The sequence below is a fragment of the Mytilus californianus genome, unplaced genomic scaffold, assembly GCF_021869535.1.
Source record: "Mytilus californianus isolate M0D057914Y unplaced genomic scaffold, xbMytCali1.0.p SCAF_43, whole genome shotgun sequence".
NCBI classification, from domain to species: Eukaryota; Metazoa; Mollusca; class Bivalvia; order Mytilida; family Mytilidae; genus Mytilus; species Mytilus californianus.
Window position 1 is genome coordinate 256,934 of NW_026262694.1, and position 22,120 is coordinate 279,053.

The window sequence follows — 22,120 nt, forward strand, 5'->3', positions numbered from 1 at the left end:
ACCAGAGTTTGTTCATTTAATAAAAATATATTAGACCAAACCTAAGACATAATTGAGAAAATTGTCCCCCCTTTTTTCTTCAAATTGGAAAAGGGACATTTTTGGTATAAACCATACTTCTGTGGTACAACATAGATTATAAAGAGCAATTTATATATTTTTCAGCTGGATAACTTGCTAAACTGGTTCAAAATTGCATGTACAGTGAGATTTTGGAATTCTTATATGAGTATATACCAATTGCCTAGATTGTGAAAGGCTATCATAAGAAAACCAATAAAACTTGAAAAATCATAGGATTATTTGACCAAGAGCTATTTTTTTTACCATAAACAAGTCATTATATACATGTTTTATTGATTGCAATCCCAAATAATGCAAAAATAAGAATTTGGAGTCAAGTCTTAACTGCATGCATGTTGTGTGACCATAAAAGGCTAAAATACCTGATTATGTCAATTTAAGAGCTGAAATTTCCCATAAACAGAATTGTTCATCCAAAAAAGATGATTAAACATGTTTACTTACATCAAATATGACTTATTTTCATTGGAATAGGTACAACTTCTAAAAATTGAATTTCTGATGATTCTCTGTAATAGGAAGTACACCACTAATTCATGGCCCCATTGCTTTCTATGTTAAATTCCTCAATTTCAAGCAGACACAGCTATTTTGTTTCAAGTTCAAATAAAGTGACAATCATTGCATGTCAAAGCAACACTTTATGGTGTCTTGTACTGGAAAAATCAACATACCTTTAATGGCATATAAGAAAGAACTGGTTCCCGCAACTTCGGATGTACCGAAACAGGTACTTCAGATCTGACATACAGGCAAAAAGTACCCTCTTTATAAAATTTGGTGCAGTTTTTTTAATATTCAAAATTATAAGTCAAAAAGTGTTCTACAATAATCACCAGTCATTCAGCTTTCATTTGATACCAACAATACCGAAATATTCTACATATTTTGAAAGTTACACTCATGCGTAGGAACTATTTTGTGTTAAATATGTACTACTTTCTGGTATGTGCTTTCTGGCCGGGCCGAATTAGTGGTGTTACACCTATAACAGAACCAAACTTGCTATACTGACTTCAGCATCACTTTATTTCATTCTATGATCTATTTCAAGCAATAAAAAACACATAAGGCTTAAGTCCAAATACTATTTTACTAATTTTAAGCTCAAATTGGACTGGTAGTAACATATAGGTTATTCAAAGAAAACTGCATATGGATATTTTAAATGGCCAATATACTTATTTTATTCTCAATATCATTGTTGTATTTAATAATTTCTGTTAGGAAAACAATGTGCTTACCAATAGTCATATTTCACCAGAGTTTGTTCATTTAATAAAAATATATTAGACCAAACCTAAGACATAATTGAGAAAATTGTCCCCCCTTTTTTCTTCAAATTGGAAAAGGGACATTTTTGGTATAAACCTTACTTCTGTGGTACAACATAGATTATAAAGAGCAATTTATATATTTTTCAGCTGGATAACTTGCTAAACTGGTTCAAAATTGCATGTACAGTGAGATTTTGGAATTCTTATATGAGTATATACCAATTGCCTAGATTGTGAAAGGCTATCATAAGAAAACCAATAAAACTTGAAAAATCATAGGATTATTTGACCAAGAGCTATTTTTTTTACCATAAACAAGTCATTATATACATGTTTTATTGATTGCAATCCCAAATAATGCAAAAATAAGAATTTGGAGTCAAGTCTTAACTGCATGCATGTTGTGTGACCATAAAAGGCTAAAATACCTGATTATGTCAATTTAAGAGCTGAAATTTCCCATAAACAGAATTGTTCATCCAAAAAAGATGATTAAACATGTTTACTTACATCAAATATGACTTATTTTCATTGGAATAGGTACAACTTCTAAAAATTGAATTTCTGATGATTCTCTGTAATAGGAAGTACACCACTAATTCATGGCCCCATTGCTTTCTATGTTAAATTCCTCAATTTCAAGCAGACACAGCTATTTTGTTTCAAGTTCAAATAAAGTGACAATCATTGCATGTCAAAGCAACACTTTATGGTGTCTTGTACTGGAAAAATCAACATACCTTTAATGGCATATAAGAAAGAACTGGTTCCCGCAACTTCGGATGTACCGAAACAGGTACTTCAGATCTGACATACAGGCAAAAAGTACCCTCTTTATAAAATTTGGTGCAGTTTTTTTAATATTCAAAATTATAAGTCAAAAAGTGTTCTACAATAATCACCAGTCATTCAGCTTTCATTTGATACCAACAATACCGAAATATTCTACATATTTTGAAAGTTACACTCATGCGTAGGAACTATTTTGTGTTAAATATGTACTACTTTCTGGTATGTGCTTTCTGGCCGGGCCGAATTAGTGGTGTTACACCTATAACAGAACCAAACTTGCTATACTGACTTCAGCATCACTTTATTTCATTCTATGATCTATTTCAAGCAATAAAAAACACATAAGGCTTAAGTCCAAATACTATTTTACTAATTTTAAGCTCAAATTGGACTGGTAGTAACATATAGGTTATTCAAAGAAAACTGCATATGGATATTTTAAATGGCCAATATACTTATTTTATTCTCAATATCATTGTTGTATTTAATAATTTCTGTTAGGAAAACAATGTGCTTACCAATAGTCATATTTCACCAGAGTTTGTTCATTTAATAAAAATATATTAGACCAAACCTAAGACATAATTGAGAAAATTGTCCCCCCTTTTTTCTTCAAATTGGAAAAGGGACATTTTTGGTATAAACCTTACTTCTGTGGTACAACATAGATTATAAAGAGCAATTTATATATTTTTCAGCTGGATAACTTGCTAAACTGGTTCAAAATTGCATGTACAGTGAGATTTTGGAATTCTTATATGAGTATATACCAATTGCCTAGATTGTGAAAGGCTATCATAAGAAAACCAATAAAACTTGAAAAATCATAGGATTATTTGACCAAGAGCTATTTTTTTTACCATAAACAAGTCATTATATACATGTTTTATTGATTGCAATCCCAAATAATGCAAAAATAAGAATTTGGAGTCAAGTCTTAACTGCATGCATGTTGTGTGACCATAAAAGGCTAAAATACCTGATTATGTCAATTTAAGAGCTGAAATTTCCCATAAACAGAATTGTTCATCCAAAAAAGATGATTAAACATGTTTACTTACATCAAATATGACTTATTTTCATTGGAATAGGTACAACTTCTAAAAATTGAATTTCTGATGATTCTCTGTAATAGGAAGTACACCACTAATTCATGGCCCCATTGCTTTCTATGTTAAATTCCTCAATTTCAAGCAGACACAGCTATTTTGTTTCAAGTTCAAATAAAGTGACAATCATTGCATGTCAAAGCAACACTTTATGGTGTCTTGTACTGGAAAAATCAACATACCTTTAATGGCATATAAGAAAGAACTGGTTCCCGCAACTTCGGATGTACCGAAACAGGTACTTCAGATCTGACATACAGGCAAAAAGTACCCTCTTTATAAAATTTGGTGCAGTTTTTTTAATATTCAAAATTATAAGTCAAAAAGTGTTCTACAATAATCACCAGTCATTCAGCTTTCATTTGATACCAACAATACCGAAATATTCTACATATTTTGAAAGTTACACTCATGCGTAGGAACTATTTTGTGTTAAATATGTACTACTTTCTGGTATGTGCTTTCTGGCCGGGCCGAATTAGTGGTGTTACACCTATAACAGAACCAAACTTGCTATACTGACTTCAGCATCACTTTATTTCATTCTATGATCTATTTCAAGCAATAAAAAACACATAAGGCTTAAGTCCAAATACTATTTTACTAATTTTAAGCTCAAATTGGACTGGTAGTAACATATAGGTTATTCAAAGAAAACTGCATATGGATATTTTAAATGGCCAATATACTTATTTTATTCTCAATATCATTGTTGTATTTAATAATTTCTGTTAGGAAAACAATGTGCTTACCAATAGTCATATTTCACCAGAGTTTGTTCATTTAATAAAAATATATTAGACCAAACCTAAGACATAATTGAGAAAATTGTCCCCCCTTTTTTCTTCAAATTGGAAAAGGGACATTTTTGGTATAAACCTTACTTCTGTGGTACAACATAGATTATAAAGAGCAATTTATATATTTTTCAGCTGGATAACTTGCTAAACTGGTTCAAAATTGCATGTACAGTGAGATTTTGGAATTCTTATATGAGTATATACCAATTGCCTAGATTGTGAAAGGCTATCATAAGAAAACCAATAAAACTTGAAAAATCATAGGATTATTTGACCAAGAGCTATTTTTTTTACCATAAACAAGTCATTATATACATGTTTTATTGATTGCAATCCCAAATAATGCAAAAATAAGAATTTGGAGTCAAGTCTTAACTGCATGCATGTTGTGTGACCATAAAAGGCTAAAATACCTGATTATGTCAATTTAAGAGCTGAAATTTCCCATAAACAGAATTGTTCAACCAAAAAAGATGATTAAACATGTTTACTTACATCAAATATGACTTATTTTCATTGGAATAGGTACAACTTCTAAAAATTGAATTTCTGATGATTCTCTGTAATAGGAAGTACACCACTAATTCATGGCCCCATTGCTTTCTATGTTAAATTCCTCAATTTCAAGCAGACACAGCTATTTTGTTTCAAGTTCAAATAAAGTGACAATCATTGCATGTCAAAGCAACACTTTATGGTGTCTTGTACTGGAAAAATCAACATACCTTTAATGGCATATAAGAAAGAACTGGTTCCCGCAACTTCGGATGTACCGAAACAGGTACTTCAGATCTGACATACAGGCAAAAAGTACCCTCTTTATAAAATTTGGTGCAGTTTTTTTAATATTCAAAATTATAAGTCAAAAAGTGTTCTACAATAATCACCAGTCATTCAGCTTTCATTTGATACCAACAATACCGAAATATTCTACATATTTTGAAAGTTACACTCATGCGTAGGAACTATTTTGTGTTAAATATGTACTACTTTCTGGTATGTGCTTTCTGGCCGGGCCGAATTAGTGGTGTTACACCTATAACAGAACCAAACTTGCTATACTGACTTCAGCATCACTTTATTTCATTCTATGATCTATTTCAAGCAATAAAAAACACATAAGGCTTAAGTCCAAATACTATTTTACTAATTCTAAGCTCAAATTGGACTGGTAGTAACATATAGGTTATTCAAAGAAAACTGCATATGGATATTTTAAATGGCCAATATACTTATTTTATTCTCAATATCATTGTTGTATTTAATAATTTCTGTTAGGAAAACAATGTGCTTACCAATAGTCATATTTCACCAGAGTTTGTTCATTTAATAAAAATATATTAGACCAAACCTAAGACATAATTGAGAAAATTGTCCCCCCTTTTTTCTTCAAATTGGAAAAGGGACATTTTTGGTATAAACCATACTTCTGTGGTACAACATAGATTATAAAGAGCAATTTATATATTTTTCAGCTGGATACCTTGCTAAACTGGTTCAAAATTGCATGTACAGTGAGATTTTGGAATTCTTATATGAGTATATACCAATTGCCTAGATTGTGAAAGGCTATCATAAGAAAACCAATAAAACTTGAAAAATCATAGGATTATTTGACCAAGAGCTATTTTTTTTACCATAAACAAGTCATTATATACATGTTTTATTGATTGCAATCCCAAATAATGCAAAAATAAGAATTTGGAGTCAAGTCTTAACTGCATGCATGTTGTGTGACCATAAAAGGCTAAAATACCTGATTATGTCAATTTAAGAGCTGAAATTTCCCATAAACAGAATTGTTCATCCAAAAAAGATGATTAAACATGTTTACTTACATCAAATATGACTTATTTTCATTAGAATAGGTACAACTTCTAAAAATTGAATTTCTGATGATTCTCTGTTATAACAGAACCAAACTTGCTATACTGACTTCAGCATCACTTTATTTCATTCTATGATCTATTTCAAGCAATAAAAAACACATAAGGCTTAAGTCCAAATACTATTTTACTAATTTTAAGCTCAAATTGGACTGGTAGTAACATATAGGTTATTCAAAGAAAACTGCATATGGATATTTTAAATGGCCAATATACTTATTTTATTCTCAATATCATTGTTGTATTTAATAATTTCTGTTAGGAAAACAATGTGCTTACCAATAGTCATATTTCACCAGAGTTTGTTCATTTAATAAAAATATATTAGACCAAACCTAAGACATAATTGAGAAAATTGTCCCCCTTTTTTCTTCAAATTGGAAAAGGGACATTTTTGGTATAAACCATACTTCTGTGGTACAACATAGATTATAAAGAGCAATTTATATATTTTTCAGCTGGATAACTTGCTAAACTGGTTCAAAATTGCATGTACAGTGAGATTTTGGAATTCTTATATGAGTATATACCAATTGCCTAGATTGTGAAAGGCTATCATAAGAAAACCAATAAAACTTGAAAAATCATAGGATTATTTGACCAAGAGCTATTTTTTTTACCATAAACAAGTCATTATATACATGTTTTATTGATTGCAATCCCAAATAATGCAAAAATAAGAATTTGGAGTCAAGTATTAACTGCATGCATGTTGTGTGACCATAAAAGGCTAAAATACCTGATTATGTCAATTTAAGAGCTGAAATTTCCCATAAACAGAATTGTTCATCCAAAAAAGATGATTAAACATGTTTACTTACATCAAATATGACTTATTTTCATTGGAATAGGTACAACTTCTAAAAATTGAATTTCTGATGATTCTCTGTAATAGGAAGTACACCACTAATTCATGGCCCCATTGCTTTCTATGTTAAATTCCTCAATTTCAAGCAGACACAGCTATTTTGTTTCAAGTTCAAATAAAGTGACAATCATTGCATGTCAAAGCAACACTTTATGGTGTCTTGTACTGGAAAAATCAACATACCTTTAATGGCATATAAGAAAGAACTGGTTCCCGCAACTTCGGATGTACCGAAACAGGTACTTCAGATCTGACATACAGGCAAAAAGTACCCTCTTTATAAAATTTGGTGCAGTTTTTTTAATATTCAAAATTATAAGTCAAAAAGTGTTCTACAATAATCACCAGTCATTCAGCTTTCATTTGATACCAACAATACCGAAATATTCTACATATTTTGAAAGTTACACTCATGCGTAGGAACTATTTTGTGTTAAATATGTACTACTTTCTGGTATGTGCTTTCTGGCCGGGCCGAATTAGTGGTGTTACACCTATAACAGAACCAAACTTGCTATACTGACTTCAGCATCACTTTATTTCATTCTATGATCTATTTCAAGCAATAAAAAACACATAAGGCTTAAGTCCAAATACTATTTTACTAATTTTAAGCTCAAATTGGACTGGTAGTAACATATAGGTTATTCAAAGAAAACTGCATATGGATATTTTAAATGGCCAATATACTTATTTTATTCTCAATATCATTGTTGTATTTAATAATTTCTGTTAGGAAAACAATGTGCTTACCAATAGTCATATTTCACCAGAGTTTGTTCATTTAATAAAAATATATTAGACCAAACCTAAGACATAATTGAGAAAATTGTCCCCCCTTTTTTCTTCAAATTGGAAAAGGGACATTTTTGGTATAAACCATACTTCTGTGGTACAACATAGATTATAAAGAGCAATTTATATATTTTTCAGCTGGATAACTTGCTAAACTGGTTCAAAATTGCATGTACAGTGAGATTTTGGAATTCTTATATGAGTATATACCAATTGCCTAGATTGTGAAAGGCTATCATAAGAAAACCAATAAAACTTGAAAAATCATAGGATTATTTGACCAAGAGCTATTTTTTTTACCATAAACAAGTCATTATATACATGTTTTATTGATTGCAATCCCAAATAATGCAAAAATAAGAATTTGGAGTCAAGTCTTAACTGCATGCATGTTGTGTGACCATAAAAGGCTAAAATACCTGATTATGTCAATTTAAGAGCTGAAATTTCCCATAAACAGAATTGTTCATCCAAAAAAGATGATTAAACATGTTTACTTACATCAAATATGACTTATTTTCATTGGAATAGGTACAACTTCTAAAAATTGAATTTCTGATGATTCTCTGTAATAGGAAGTACACCACTAATTCATGGCCCCATTGCTTTCTATGTTAAATTCCTCAATTTCAAGCAGACACAGCTATTTTGTTTCAAGTTCAAATAAAGTGACAATCATTGCATGTCAAAGCAACACTTTATGGTGTCTTGTACTGGAAAAATCAACATACCTTTAATGGCATATAAGAAAGAACTGGTTCCCGCAACTTCGGATGTACCGAAACAGGTACTTCAGATCTGACATACAGGCAAAAAGTACCCTCTTTATAAAATTTGGTGCAGTTTTTTTAATATTCAAAATTATAAGTCAAAAAGTGTTCTACAATAATCACCAGTCATTCAGCTTTCATTTGATACCAACAATACCGAAATATTCTACATATTTTGAAAGTTACACTCATGCGTAGGAACTATTTTGTGTTAAATATGTACTACTTTCTGGTATGTGCTTTCTGGCCGGGCCGAATTAGTGGTGTTACACCTATAACAGAACCAAACTTGCTATACTGACTTCAGCATCACTTTATTTCATTCTATGATCTATTTCAAGCAATAAAAAACACATAAGGCTTAAGTCCAAATACTATTTTACTAATTTTAAGCTCAAATTGGACTGGTAGTAACATATAGGTTATTCAAAGAAAACTGCATATGGATATTTTAAATGGCCAATATACTTATTTTATTCTCAATATCATTGTTGTATTTAATAATTTCTGTTAGGAAAACAATGTGCTTACCAATAGTCATATTTCACCAGAGTTTGTTCATTTAATAAAAATATATTAGACCAAACCTAAGACATAATTGAGAAAATTGTCCCCCCTTTTTTCTTCAAATTGGAAAAGGGACATTTTTGGTATAAACCATACTTCTGTGGTACAACATAGATTATAAAGAGCAATTTATATATTTTTCAGCTGGATAACTTGCTAAACTGGTTCAAAATTGCATGTACAGTGAGATTTTGGAATTCTTATATGAGTATATACCAATTGCCTAGATTGTGAAAGGCTATCATAAGAAAACCAATAAAACTTGAAAAATCATAGGATTATTTGACCAAGAGCTATTTTTTTTACCATAAACAAGTCATTATATACATGTTTTATTGATTGCAATCCCAAATAATGCAAAAATAAGAATTTGGAGTCAAGTCTTAACTGCATGCATGTTGTGTGACCATAAAAGGCTAAAATACCTGATTATGTCAATTTAAGAGCTGAAATTTCCCATAAACAGAATTGTTCATCCAAAAAAGATGATTAAACATGTTTACTTACATCAAATATGACTTATTTTCATTGGAATAGGTACAACTTCTAAAAATTGAATTTCTGATGATTCTCTGTAATAGGAAGTACACCACTAATTCATGGCCCCATTGCTTTCTATGTTAAATTCCTCAATTTCAAGCAGACACAGCTATTTTGTTTCAAGTTCAAATAAAGTGACAATCATTGCATGTCAAAGCAACACTTTATGGTGTCTTGTACTGGAAAAATCAACATACCTTTAATGGCATATAAGAAAGAACTGGTTCCCGCAACTTCGGATGTACCGAAACAGGTACTTCAGATCTGACATACAGGCAAAAAGTACCCTCTTTATAAAATTTGGTGCAGTTTTTTTAATATTCAAAATTATAAGTCAAAAAGTGTTCTACAATAATCACCAGTCATTCAGCTTTCATTTGATACCAACAATACCGAAATATTCTACATATTTTGAAAGTTACACTCATGCGTAGGAACTATTTTGTGTTAAATATGTACTACTTTCTGGTATGTGCTTTCTGGCCGGGCCGAATTAGTGGTGTTACACCTATAACAGAACCAAACTTGCTATACTGACTTCAGCATCACTTTATTTCATTCTATGATCTATTTCAAGCAATAAAAAACACATAAGGCTTAAGTCCAAATACTATTTTACTAATTTTAAGCTCAAATTGGACTGGTAGTAACATATAGGTTATTCAAAGAAAACTGCATATGGATATTTTAAATGGCCAATATACTTATTTTATTCTCAATATCATTGTTGTATTTAATAATTTCTGTTAGGAAAACAATGTGCTTACCAATAGTCATATTTCACCAGAGTTTGTTCATTTAATAAAAATATATTAGACCAAACCTAAGACATAATTGAGAAAATTGTCCCCCCTTTTTTCTTCAAATTGGAAAAGGGACATTTTTGGTATAAACCTTACTTCTGTGGTACAACATAGATTATAAAGAGCAATTTATATATTTTTCAGCTGGATAACTTGCTAAACTGGTTCAAAATTGCATGTACAGTGAGATTTTGGAATTCTTATATGAGTATATACCAATTGCCTAGATTGTGAAAGGCTATCATAAGAAAACCAATAAAACTTGAAAAATCATAGGATTATTTGACCAAGAGCTATTTTTTTTACCATAAACAAGTCATTATATACATGTTTTATTGATTGCAATCCCAAATAATGCAAAAATAAGAATTTGGAGTCAAGTCTTAACTGCATGCATGTTGTGTGACCATAAAAGGCTAAAATACCTGATTATGTCAATTTAAGAGCTGAAATTTCCCATAAACAGAATTGTTCATCCAAAAAAGATGATTAAACATGTTTACTTACATCAAATATGACTTATTTTCATTGGAATAGGTACAACTTCTAAAAATTGAATTTCTGATGATTCTCTGTACTATAACAGAACCAAACTTGCTATACTGACTTCAGCATCACTTTATTTCATTCTATGATCTATTTCAAGCAATAAAAAACACATAAGGCTTAAGTCCAAATACTATTTTACTAATTTTAAGCTCAAATTGGACTGGTAGTAACATATAGGTTATTCAAAGAAAACTGCATATGGATATTTTAAATGGCCAATATACTTATTTTATTCTCAATATCATTGTTGTATTTAATAATTTCTGTTAGGAAAACAATGTGCTTACCAATAGTCATATTTCACCAGAGTTTGTTCATTTAATAAAAATATATTAGACCAAACCTAAGACATAATTGAGAAAATTGTCCCCCCTTTTTTCTTCAAATTGGAAAAGGGACATTTTTGGTATAAACCTTACTTCTGTGGTACAACATAGATTATAAAGAGCAATTTATATATTTTTCAGCTGGATAACTTGCTAAACTGGTTCAAAATTGCATGTACAGTGAGATTTTGGAATTCTTATATGAGTATATACCAATTGCCTAGATTGTGAAAGGCTATCATAAGAAAACCAATAAAACTTGAAAAATCATAGGATTATTTGACCAAGAGCTATTTTTTTTACCATAAACAAGTCATTATATACATGTTTTATTGATTGCAATCCCAAATAATGCAAAAATAAGAATTTGGAGTCAAGTCTTAACTGCATGCATGTTGTGTGACCATAAAAGGCTAAAATACCTGATTATGTCAATTTAAGAGCTGAAATTTCCCATAAACAGAATTGTTCATCCAAAAAAGATGATTAAACATGTTTACTTACATCAAATATGACTTATTTTCATTGGAATAGGTACAACTTCTAAAAATTGAATTTCTGATGATTCTCTGTAATACAGAACCAAACTTGCTATACTGACTTCAGCATCACTTTATTTCATTCTATGATCTATTTCAAGCAATAAAAAACACATAAGGCTTAAGTCCAAATACTATTTTACTAATTTTAAGCTCAAATTGGACTGGTAGTAACATATAGGTTATTCAAAGAAAACTGCATATGGATATTTTAAATGGCCAATATACTTATTTTATTCTCAATATCATTGTTGTATTTAATAATTTCTGTTAGGAAAACAATGTGCTTACCAATAGTAATATTTCACCAGAGTTTGTTCATTTAATAAAAATATATTAGACCAAACCTAAGACATAATTGAGAAAATTGTCCCCCCTTTTTTCTTCAAATTGGAAAAGGGACATTTTTGATATAAACCATACTTCTGTGGTACAACATAGATTATAAAGAGCAATTTATATATTTTTCAGCTGGATAACTTGCTAAACTGGTTCAAAATTGCATGTACAGTGAGATTTTGGAATTCTTATATGAGTATATACCAATTGCCTAGATTGTGAAAGGCTATCATAAGAAAACCAATAAAACTTGAAAAATCATAGGATTATTTGACCAAGAGCTATTTTTTTTACCATAAACAAGTCATTATATACATGTTTTATTGATTGCAATCCCAAATAATGCAAAAATAAGAATTTGGAGTCAAGTCTTAACTGCATGCATGTTGTGTGACCATAAAAGGCTAAAATACCTGATTATGTCAATTTAAGAGCTGAAATTTCCCATAAACAGAATTGTTCATCCAAAAAAGATGATTAAACATGTTTACTTACATCAAATATGACTTATTTTCATTGGAATAGGTACAACTTCTAAAAATTGAATTTCTGATGATTCTCTGTAATAGGAAGTACACCACTAATTCATGGCCCCATTGCTTTCTATGTTAAATTCCTCAATTTCAAGCAGACACAGCTATTTTGTTTCAAGTTCAAATAAAGTGACAATCATTGCATGTCAAAGCAACACTTTATGGTGTCTTGTACTGGAAAAATCAACATACCTTTAATGGCATATAAGAAAGAACTGGTTCCCGCAACTTCGGATGTACCGAAACAGGTACTTCAGATCTGACATACAGGCAAAAAGTACCCTCTTTATAAAATTTGGTGCAGTTTTTTTAATATTCAAAATTATAAGTCAAAAAGTGTTCTACAATAATCACCAGTCATTCAGCTTTCATTTGATACCAACAATACCGAAATATTCTACATATTTTGAAAGTTACACTCATGCGTAGGAACTATTTTGTGTTAAATATGTACTACTTTCTGGTATGTGCTTTCTGGCCGGGCCGAATTAGTGGTGTTACACCTATAACAGAACCAAACTTGCTATACTGACTTCAGCATCACTTTATTTCATTCTATGATCTATTTCAAGCAATAAAAAACACATAAGGCTTAAGTCCAAATACTATTTTACTAATTTTAAGCTCAAATTGGACTGGTAGTAACATATAGGTTATTCAAAGAAAACTGCATATGGATATTTTAAATGGCCAATATACTTATTTTATTCTCAATATCATTGTTGTATTTAATAATTTCTGTTAGGAAAACAATGTGCTTACCAATAGTCATATTTCACCAGAGTTTGTTCATTTAATAAAAATATATTAGACCAAACCTAAGACATAATTGAGAAAATTGTCCCCCCTTTTTTCTTCAAATTGGAAAAGGGACATTTTTGGTATAAACCATACTTCTGTGGTACAACATAGATTATAAAGAGCAATTTATATATTTTTCAGCTGGATAACTTGCTAAACTGGTTCAAAATTGCATGTACAGTGAGATTTTGGAATTCTTATATGAGTATATACCAATTGCCTAGATTGTGAAAGGCTATCATAAGAAAACCAATAAAACTTGAAAAATCATAGGATTATTTGACCAAGAGCTATTTTTTTTACCATAAACAAGTCATTATATACATGTTTTATTGATTGCAATCCCAAATAATGCAAAAATAAGAATTTGGAGTCAAGTCTTAACTGCATGCATGTTGTGTGACCATAAAAGGCTAAAATACCTGATTATGTCAATTTAAGAGCTGAAATTTCCCATAAACAGAATTGTTCATCCAAAAAAGATGATTAAACATGTTTACTTACATCAAATATGACTTATTTTCATTGGAATAGGTACAACTTCTAAAAATTGAATTTCTGATGATTCTCTGTAATAGGAAGTACACCACTAATTCATGGCCCCATTGCTTTCTATGTTAAATTCCTCAATTTCAAGCAGACACAGCTATTTTGTTTCAAGTTCAAATAAAGTGACAATCATTGCATGTCAAAGCAACACTTTATGGTGTCTTGTACTGGAAAAATCAACATACCTTTAATGGCATATAAGAAAGAACTGGTTCCCGCAACTTCGGATGTACCGAAACAGGTACTTCAGATCTGACATACAGGCAAAAAGTACCCTCTTTATAAAATTTGGTGCAGTTTTTTTAATATTCAAAATTATAAGTCAAAAAGTGTTCTACAATAATCACCAGTCATTCAGCTTTCATTTGATACCAACAATACCGAAATATTCTACATATTTTGAAAGTTACACTCATGCGTAGGAACTATTTTGTGTTAAATATGTACTACTTTCTGGTATGTGCTTTCTGGCCGGGCCGAATTAGTGGTGTTACACCTATAACAGAACCAAACTTGCTATACTGACTTCAGCATCACTTTATTTCATTCTATGATCTATTTCAAGCAATAAAAAACACATAAGGCTTAAGTCCAAATACTATTTTACTAATTTTAAGCTCAAATTGGACTGGTAGTAACATATAGGTTATTCAAAGAAAACTGCATATGGATATTTTAAATGGCCAATATACTTATTTTATTCTCAATATCATTGTTGTATTTAATAATTTCTGTTAGGAAAACAATGTGCTTACCAATAGTCATATTTCACCAGAGTTTGTTCATTTAATAAAAATATATTAGACCAAACCTAAGACATAATTGAGAAAATTGTCCCCCCTTTTTTCTTCAAATTGGAAAAGGGACATTTTTGGTATAAACCATACTTCTGTGGTACAACATAGATTATAAAGAGCAATTTATATATTTTTCAGCTGGATAACTTGCTAAACTGGTTCAAAATTGCATGTACAGTGAGATTTTGGAATTCTTATATGAGTATATACCAATTGCCTAGATTGTGAAAGGCTATCATAAGAAAACCAATAAAACTTGAAAAATCATAGGATTATTTGACCAAGAGCTATTTTTTTTACCATAAACAAGTCATTATATACATGTTTTATTGATTGCAATCCCAAATAATGCAAAAATAAGAATTTGGAGTCAAGTCTTAACTGCATGCATGTTGTGTGACCATAAAAGGCTAAAATACCTGATTATGTCAATTTAAGAGCTGAAATTTCCCATAAACAGAATTGTTCATCCAAAAAAGATGATTAAACATGTTTACTTACATCAAATATGACTTATTTTCATTGGAATAGGTACAACTTCTAAAAATTGAATTTCTGATGATTCTCTGTAATAGGAAGTACACCACTAATTCATGGCCCCATTGCTTTCTATGTTAAATTCCTCAATTTCAAGCAGACACAGCTGTTTTGTTTCAAGTTCAAATAAAGTGACAATCATTGCATGTCAAAGCAACACTTTATGGTGTCTTGTACTGGAAAAATCAACATACCTTTAATGGCATATAAGAAAGAACTGGTTCCCGCAACTTCGGATGTACCGAAACAGGTACTTCAGATCTGACATACAGGCAAAAAGTACCCTCTTTATAAAATTTGGTGCAGTTTTTTTAATATTCAAAATTATAAGTCAAAAAGTGTTCTACAATAATCACCAGTCATTCAGCTTTCATTTGATACCAACAATACCGAAATATTCTACATATTTTGAAAGTTACACTCATGCGTAGGAACTATTTTGTGTTAAATATGTACTACTTTCTGGTATGTGCTTTCTGGCCGGGCCGAATTAGTGGTGTTACACCTATAACAGAACCAAACTTGCTATACTGACTTCAGCATCACTTTATTTCATTCTATGATCTATTTCAAGCAATAAAAAACACATAAGGCTTAAGTCCAAATACTATTTTACTAATTTTAAGCTCAAATTGGACTGGTAGTAACATATAGGATATTCAAAGAAAACTGCATATGGATATTTTAAATGGCCAATATACTTATTTTATTCTCAATATCATTGTTGTATTTAATAATTTCTGTTAGGAAAACAATGTGCTTACCAATAGTCATATTTCACCAGAGTTTGTTCATTTAATAAAAATATATTAGACCAAACCTAAGACATAATTGAGAAAATTGTCCCCCCTTTTTTCTTCAAATTGGAAAAGGGACATTTTTGGTATAAACCATACTTCTGTGGTACAACATAGATTATAAAGAGCAATTTATATATTTTTCAGCTGGATAACTTGCTAAACTGGTTCAAAATTGCATGTACAGTGAGATTTTGGAATTCTTATATGAGTATATACCAATTGCCTAGATTGTGAAAGGCTATCATAAGAAAACCAATAAAACTTGAAAAATCATAGGATTATTTGACCAAGAGCTATTTTTTTTACCATAAACAAGTCATTATATACATGTTTTATTGATTGCAATCCCAAATAATGCAAAAATAAGAATTTGGAGTCAAGTCTTAACTGCATGCATGTTGTGTGACCATAAAAGGCTAAAATACCTGATTATGTCAATTTAAGAGCTGAAATTTCCCATAAACAGAATTGTTCATCCAAAAAAGATGATTAAACATGTTTACTTACATCAAATATGACTTATTTTCATTGGAATAGGTACAACTTCTAAAAATTGAATTTCTGATGATTCTCTGTAATAGGAAGTACACCACTAATTCATGGCCCCATTGCTTTCTATGTTAAATTCCTCAATTTCAAGCAGACACAGCTATTTTGTTTCAAGTTCAAATAAAGTGACAATCATTGCATGTCAAAGCAACACTTTATGGTGTCTTGTACTGGAAAAATCAACATACCTTTAATGGCATATAAGAAAGAACTGGTTCCCGCAACTTCGGATGTACCGAAACAGGTACTTCAGATCTGACATACAGGCAAAAAGTACCCTCTTTATAAAATTTGGTGCAGTTTTTTTAATATTCAAAATTATAAGTCAAAAAGTGTTCTACAATAATCACCAGTCATTCAGCTTTCATTTGATACCAACAATACCGAAATATTCTACATATTTTGAAAGTTACACTCATGCGTAGGAACTATTTTGTGTTAAATATGTACTACTTTCTGGTATGTGCTTTCTGGCCGGGCCGAATTAGTGGTGTTACACCTATAACAGAACCAAACTTGCTATACTGACTTCAGCATCACTTTATTTCATTCTATGATCTATTTCAAGCAATAAAAAACACATAAGGCTTAAGTCCAAATACTATTTTACTAATTTTAAGCTCAAATTGGACTGGTAGTAACATATAGGTTATTCAAAGAAAACTGCATATGGATATTTTAAATGGCCAATATACTTATTTTATTCTCAATATCATTGTTGTATTTAATAATTTCTGTTAGGAAAACAATGTGCTTACCAATAGTCATATTTCACCAGAGTTTGTTCATTTAATAAAAATATATTAGACCAAACCTAAGACATAATTGAGAAAATTGTCCCCCCTTTTTTCTTCAAATTGGAAAAGGGACATTTTTGGTATAAACCATACTTCTGTGGTACAACATAGATTATAAAGAGCAATTTATATATTTTTCAGCTGGATAACTTGCTAAACTGGTTCAAAATTGCATGTACAGTGAGATTTTGGAATTCTTATATGAGTATATACCAATTGCCTAGATTGTGAAAGGCTATCATAAGAAAACCAATAAAACTTGAAAAATCATAGGATTATTTGACCAAGAGCTATTTTTTTACCATAAACAAGTCATTATATACATGTTTTATTGATTGCAATCCCAAATAATGCAAAAATAAGAATTTGGAGTCAAGTCTTAACTGCATGCATGTTGTGTGACCATAAAAGGCTAAAATACCTGATTATGTCAATTTAAGAGCTGAAATTTCCCATAAACAGAATTGTTCATCCAAAAAAGATGATTAAACATGTTTACTTACATCAAATATGACTTATTTTCATTGGAATAGGTACAACTTCTAAAAATTGAATTTCTGATGATTCTCTGTAATAGGAAGTACACCACTAATTCATGGCCCCATTGCTTTCTATGTTAAATTCCTCAATTTCAAGCAGACACAGCTATTTTGTTTCAAGTTCAAATAAAGTGACAATCATTGCATGTCAAAGCTACACTTTATGGTGTTTTGTACTGGAAAAATCAACATACCTTTAATGGCATATAAGAAAGAACTGGTTCCCGCAACTTCGGATGTACCGAAACAGGTACTTCAGATCTGACATACAGGCAAAAAGTACCCTCTTTATAAAATTTGGTGCAGTTTTTTTAATATTCAAAATTATAAGTCAAAAAGTGTTCTACAATAATCACCAGTCATTCAGCTTTCATTTGATACCAACAGTACCGAAATATTCTACATATTTTGAAAATTACACTCATGCGTAGGAACTATTTTGTGTTAAATATGTACTACTTTCTGGTATGTGCTTTCTGGCCGGGCCGAATTAGTGGTGTTACACCTATAACAGAACCAAACTTGCTATACTGACTTCAGCATCACTTTATTTCATTCTATGATCTATTTCAAGCAATAAAAAACACATAAGGCTTAAGTCCAAATACTATTTTACTAATTTTAAGCTCAAATTGGACTGGTAGTAACATATAGGTTATTCAAAGAAAACTGCATATGGATATTTTAAATGGCCAATATACTTATTTTATTCTCAATATCATTGTTGTATTTAATAATTTCTGTTAGGAAAACAATGTGCTTACCAATAGTCATATTTCACCAGAGTTTGTTCATTTAATAAAAATATATTAGACCAAACCTAAGACATAATTGAGAAAATTGTCCCCCCTTTTTTCTTCAAATTGGAAAAGGGACATTTTTGGTATAAACCATACTTCTGCGGTACAACATAGATTATAAAGAGCAATTTATATATTTTTCAGCTGGATAACTTGCTAAACTGGTTCAAAATTGCATGTACAGTGAGATTTTGGAATTCTTATATGAGTATATACCAATTGCCTAGATTGTGAAAGGCTATCATAAGAAAACCAATAAAACTTGAAAAATCATAGGATTATTTGACCAAGAGCTATTTTTTTTACCATAAACAAGTCATTATATACATGTTTTATTGATTGCAATCCCAAATAATGCAAAAATAAGAATTTGGAGTCAAGTCTTAACTGCATGCATGTTGTGTGACCATAAAAGGCTAAAATACCTGATTATGTCAATTTAAGAGCTGAAATTTCCCATAAACAGAATTGTTCATCCAAAAAAGATGATTAAACATGTTTACTTACATCAAATATGACTTATTTTCATTGGAATAGGTACAACTTCTAAAAATTGAATTTCTGATGATTCTCTGTAATAGGAAGTACACCACTAATTCATGGCCCCATTGCTTTCTATGTTAAATTCCTCAATTTCAAGCAGACACAGCTGTTTTGTTTCAAGTTCAAATAAAGTGACAATCATTGCATGTCAAAGCAACACTTTATGGTGTCTTGTACTGGAAAAATCAACATACCTTTAATGGCATATAAGAAAGAACTGGTTCCCGCAACTTCGGATGTACCGAAACAGGTACTTCAGATCTGACATACAGGCAAAAAGTACCCTCTTTATAAAATTTGGTGCAGTTTTTTTAATATTCAAAATTATAAGTCAAAAAGTGTTCTACAATAATCACCAGTCATTCAGCTTTCATTTGATACCAACAGTACCGAAATATTCTACATATTTTGAAAGTTACACTCATGCGTAGGAACTATTTTGTGTTAAATATGTACTACTTTCTGGTATGTGCTTTCTGGCCGGGCCGAATTAGTGGTGTTACACCTATAACAGAACCAAACTTGCTATACTGACTTCAGCATCACTTTATTTCATTCTATGATCTATTTCAAGCAATAAAAAACACATAAGGCTTAAGTCCAAATACTATTTTACTAATTTTAAGCTCAAATTGGACTGGTAGTAACATATAGGTTATTCAAAGAAAACTGCATATGGATATTTTAAATGGCCAATATACTTATTTTATTCTCAATATCATTGTTGTATTTAATAATTTCTGTTAGGAAAACAATGTGCTTACCAATAGTCATATTTCACCAGAGTTTGTTCATTTAATAAAAATATATTAGACCAAACCTAAGACATAATTGAGAAAATTGTCCCCCCTTTTTTCTTCAAATTGGAAAAGGGACATTTTTGGTATAAACCATACTTCTGCGGTACAACATAGATTATAAAGAGCAATTTATATATTTTTCAGCTGGATAACTTGCTAAACTGGTTCAAAATTGCATGTACAGTGAGATTTTGGAATTCTTATATGAGTATATACCAATTGCCTAGATTGTGAAAGGCTATCATAAGAAAACCAATAAAACTTGAAAAATCATAGGATTATTTGACCAAGAGCTATTTTTTTTACCATAAACAAGTCATTATATACATGTTTTATTGATTGCAATCCCAAATAATGCAAAAATAAGAATTTGGAGTCAAGTCTTAACTGCATGCATGTTGTGTGACCATAAAAGGCTAAAATACCTGATTATGTCAATTTAAGAGCTGAAATTTCCCATAAACAGAATTGTTCATCCAAAAAAGATGATTAAACATGTTTACTTACATCAAATATGACTTATTTTCATTGGAATAGGTACAACTTCTAAAAATTGAATTTCTGATGATTCTCTGTAATAGGAAGTACACCACTAATTCATGGCCCCATTGCTTTCTATGTTAAATTCCTCAATTTCAAGCAGACACAGCTGTTTTGTTTCAAGTTCAAATAAAGTGACAATCATTGCATGTCAAAGCAACACTTTATGGTGTCTTGTACTGGAAAAATCAACATACCTTTAATGGCATATAAGAAAGAACTGGTTCCCGCAACTTCGGATGTACCGAAACAGGTACTTCAGATCTGACATACAGGCAAAAAGTACCCTCTTTATAAAATTTGGTGCAGTTTTTTTAATATTCAAAATTATAAGTCAAAAAGTGTTCTACAATAATCACCAGTCATTCAGCTTTCATTTGATACCAACAGTACCGAAATATTCTACATATTTTGAAAGTTACACTCATGCGTAGGAACTATTTTGTGTTAAATATGTACTACTTTCTGGTATGTGCTTTCTGGCCGGGCCGAATTAGTGGTGTTACACCTATAACAGAACCAAACTTGCTATACTGACTTCAGCATCACTTTATTTCATTCTATGATCTATTTCAAGCAATAAAAAACACATAAGGCTTAAGTCCAAATACTATTTTACTAATTTTAAGCTCAAATTGGACTGGTAGTAACATATAGGTTATTCAAAGAAAACTGCATATGGATATTTTAAATGGCCAATATACTTATTTTATTCTCAATATCATTGTTGTATTTAATAATTTCTGTTAGGAAAACAATGTGCTTACCAATAGTCATATTTCACCAGAGTTTGTTCATTTAATAAAAATATATTAGACCAAACCTAAGACATAATTGAGAAAATTGTCCCCCCTTTTTTCTTCAAATTGGAAAAGGAACATTTTTGGTATAAACCATACTTCTGCGGTACAACATAGATTATAAAGAGCAATTTATATATTTTTCAGCTGGGTAACTTGCTAAACTGGTTCAAAATTGCATGTACAGTGAGATTTTGGAATTCTTATATGAGTATATACCAATTGCCTAGATTGTGAAAGGCTATCATAAGAAAACCAATAAAACTTGAAAAATCATAGGATTATTTGACCAAGAGCTATTTTTTTTACCATAAACAAGTCATTATATACATGTTTTATTGATTGCAATCCCAAATAATGCAAAAATAAGAATTTGGAGTCAAGTCTTAACTGCATGCATGTTGTGTGACCATAAAAGGCTAAAATACCTGATTATGTCAATTTAAGAGCTGAAATTTCCCATAAACAGAATTGTTCATCCAAAAAAGATGATTAAACATGTTTACTTACATCAAATATGACTTATTTTCATTGGAATAGGTACAACTTCTAAAAATTGAATTTCTGATGATTCTCTGTAATAACAGAACCAAACTTGCTATACTGACTTCAGCATCACTTTATTTCATTCTATGATCTATTTCAAGCAATAAAAAACACATAAGGCTTAAGTCCAAATACTATTTTACTA